Source organism: Populus nigra, chromosome 5 (genome assembly GCF_951802175.1).
Source record: "Populus nigra chromosome 5, ddPopNigr1.1, whole genome shotgun sequence".
NCBI classification, from domain to species: domain Eukaryota; kingdom Viridiplantae; phylum Streptophyta; class Magnoliopsida; order Malpighiales; family Salicaceae; genus Populus; species Populus nigra.
Window position 1 is genome coordinate 11,357,171 of NC_084856.1, and position 4,063 is coordinate 11,361,233.

Consider the following 4,063-nt stretch of genomic DNA (forward strand, 5'->3'; position numbering starts at 1 on the left):
CATAAACACTATCAAAATTCAAGAAAACCATTATCATCATCACAATAATAACAACCAAATACATGGGAAAGAAACTTTAAAATTCTAATAGAACTCAATTAATAAGTTCATTACCACTAACAATATACTTTGCATGATATGATAATCAATTATATTTTAAAATCAGGTTATATAATTCTCAAAATTACAAGGGAATGTACAATTACAATTGTAGTAATTTATCACAACACAGGTGATAGTGGGCATTACATAAAAAGAAAAAAGAAAAAAACTACACGACTCCACCATTACATGATTAAAAGTAATCATTCACTAATTTATTGCAAAACATTTATCACAAGGACTAATTTGCATTAAAAAAATACAAGAACCAAAAGCATCCACACAATCTTTGGTCCAGACCTTGACCTGGTTTGACCGAGTTAGTTCTTTGTAACTATGACAAAAATAGAAATTTGTCAAAAACCACTAGTATTAACAGCACAGATGAATGAAGACAACGACGTGCCAATTGCATTCTTTTTAAGCACTAACATTCAAATTGACAAATTCCTCAAACCACAGGAGCATCCACTACATCAAATAGAGATCTCTATGTATTCGGCAAGCAAGCATTCAATGCCCGACTAGACCATTCCGAGCCTCTATCCACAGAGATGGCATGCATTTCTATCCATTCCTATGGTAACCTAGGATTTCCAAGGCTAACGGCTAACGGAAGGTCACGCTGCCCCTACAACAGAGAAAACTGCTCAAAATATAGGACAGAATACGAGCAATCCGCATCTTGTCTAAAACTTTTGCCGTCCTGTTGGGAGGACACAGGGCATTGTTACCCAACCATGAGCATCAAGAAAGAAATATCCTCCCATATAGCAAACATGATGGCTATGTCAAACAGGGGAGTGCAAGTAACATCTGATAAAATAAAGTATATTTGCTTCCAATAAGCAACAAACCAAAGCTTGAAAGTGCCCAAAAAATAAAAAATCCAAAAAAAAAGTTTGAATAATGAACATATCAAACAAGTCAATCCAAAATATCAGAAAACAGAAATCATGTTCTGTCAGATGTCATAACAAACCAGAAAGTGTTATGTCTTGTGTCAAAAAGAGTAGGTTTATTGTCTACATAGAGAGCAACGAAAAATGAAAATCCATGCCCTGTCCTGCAAGTAAATGTTCCGAGGACAGACAGATATTCTTATCTGAACCTCATGCCCTAACAAAAAGAAAGCTTATAAAAACTGACGCAAGGTTCATGCTCGATTCTATAAGAAATGAAGAATGATTCACTCGCCCTAAAAAATTACACTCACTGCTTAAAGTAGATGGCCATAGCAGGAAGTTCAATATAACTTCGAAACAGGTGGTCCTGTTTTTACATCAAACTAAAACACTATCAATTCAAAAAGTTAAAACTATGATAAAGAAGCATGGCATTCTACTGAACAACATCCTCTCTCCGACAATTTAAACTTCCAAGTGGTTGTTTAACCATAAATGAACATTTAGCGAGTTATAAAAAAATGCAAGCTGTTCAAGAATTGCTGAGCTCAGACAGAAAAAAAAAAAGGATCAAAACGATAAGAGAAACCAAATAAAATAGGAAAAATATGGACTTAAGAGGTACATGACTAATCATGGCACAATATCAAGCAAATTACTCATGCAACGTGAAAAAAGCTATGCATATCATAGACACTTCTTAGTTTGCAAACAGAATACAAGGAAATCAGATATTAGTTGCATTGTTCCCCGGGAGACAGTAAAAATAAGTAAGAAATTTAAAAATGTTTTCAATCCAATGTTTTGTGTACAATCATTGTTTTCTTAGCCTTCCATTAGCATGAAAGAGCAGTAAGCAATACGCTTGAAGCACAAAACATTTCTTCGCATGAGTTAGAGCTCATATAAAGACCAGAAACTAGTGAAACTTTTAACCATAATACACATTCTTTTAAGGACTAAACGTAGAGAACTGCTATTAAGGGCATAGCAATGGTAGGACATACTGAAACTGAATGATTGCATATTCCAAAGGGCTTCAAATCTTGTTTCTCAAGACTATCAGTCCAAAACTTTTTTGTCAAAATATACATCAATTAAAATCACATAACTAATCAAATACCAATTCAAGTGTGGCAAGTGATGTAAGAATTGTTCCCCTAATTATTTCCCCTTAAGCTAATAAGAGAGCCCATCGGAATATCCAATCACTCAGAAAATTACAAGAAAGAAAAATCCAACTTCATCTCTACTTAGAAACATCTATGGACCACATAAAATGAAAGCATATAGAAATAAACTTTAAGGCTCAAGAACTCATCAAAAGCCATATAAGCAGTTAAAAACTGTCTGCTATCAAGTATTTTCAGGATCTCATCTCAGACTCCATAAATTCCTTGCTTGCTTTAATAGGAAAGGGCGGGACAGAATGAAAAAAAAAAGTCACCAACATAATAACAATCCCCCTTCATGACTACTACAAATATTATATAAAAACCAAAAAAAATCAACCAAAATGATAAATATAGAAAGAACTGGAAAATGTATGGAAAATTAAGGAAAAACATGCATCATTTCCAATAATGATCATTTCCGATAAATATTAAAATGAGTACCAGCAACATTTTAGCCTTACATACATGTTAAAGAAATGGCATCAAAATGCTTCCATTTTCTATCTCCTCTGCGTTCTGATGTGAGTTAACCAAAAAAACCCATCATTGATGAAGAATCATATGCTTCTTCTTTCTCCCCCCTCCTCGTCTTCCATTAAAAAAATGAAAGAAAGAAATAAAAACAAGAACAATAATAATAAATAAATAAATAAACAGAGGGATGTGAGTCTTCTTTCTTTTTTTTTTAGAGAAGAAAACTATGTATATATTTTTGCCTGGCTCCATCCTGTCTGCCCTTTAAGCACCTACATTGTAACTGGGTCTCTTCTCTCTATTTATGAAAGCGCCAAAATGACCCTTGATTAACGAAGGCAAAGGAAGAGGGCACCCCATGATGACCAAGGGCAGCTTGGTCACCACATAAGAAAGCAGCCATTGCAGAACAGTGTAACTCAGCCAAGCCCAACAAACACATAGAGATAGAGCTGCTGGGTTTGTCTGTTGGGGTTTTTTTAGAGAGAGAGAGAGAGAGAGAGAGAGACGAAATGAAGGAAGTAATTAAAGAAAGAGATGGGTGATGAAAAGACAAAATTATACATACTATTTTTTTCAACCATACTTCTCAATATTTTTTCCCTTGCAATTTATACTTGGAGTAATGCATGTTACTTGAAGAATATTTTCTTTCACTTGAAATAATAATAAAATCCTATGGGAGGATTAATTCATTATCTTGATTAACTAGGAAGGGTTAGCAAAAGTTTTAGGTTCTATTTTATATTATACTGGTATGATTGAATATATTTTTAAATTAATTATAATTTTAAAAGTTGTTCTATTGGGTTAATTAAAAATTAAGTTTAATATTAATTTTTTTTTATTTTTTATAGGCTTATCAAGATCTCATGATTTGAATAACGAATTTAACATATTAATCTAAGTTGATTTAATATATTGTCATCTCAATAATTGTTTTTTGAAAAAAGTCATCTTGATTTTTTAAGTCAAATTATATTTTTATCAATCGTTTAGTTATTTTAAATTTGTCAAGTCAACTAGGTCATATAAGATTAATTCTCATATAGTTTACTTATTATTATTTTTTTTTGCTAAAAAACACATTTATAACACCTAAATATTTTTTTTACATTAAAGAAATTTTGGATTCTACCCTCAGTGTAGCACGAGCAATGATTTAATTTATATACCAATCTCTTAGCATAGCATCTTGAGTTTCATATATATATATATATATATATATATATATATATATATATATATATCAAAATTATTCATAACAACAATAATTTACTTATGAATTTTAAATCAACTGTAATGACGATTAACCAGATGTAAATCATAATCGACCACATTGGTGGGAAATCAATATGAGAATTTTAAATTGATCACAATTATAGCATTAAAAAGATGTTAGTTGAG

General features: G+C 31.7%; 1 long non-coding RNA gene across 1 annotated transcript; it reads right to left on the reverse strand.

Moving 5' to 3' along the window:
- Positions 1-2,581: 2,581 nt before the first annotated feature.
- Positions 2,582-3,209, reverse strand: LOC133695461 (uncharacterized). Its single transcript, XR_009842442.1, has 2 exons — positions 2,929-3,209; positions 2,582-2,771 (listed from the first exon to the last, which is right to left on the reverse strand). It is a non-coding gene; the product is annotated as an uncharacterized LOC133695461 (long non-coding RNA).
- Between the last annotated feature and the right edge of the window lie 854 nt (positions 3,210-4,063).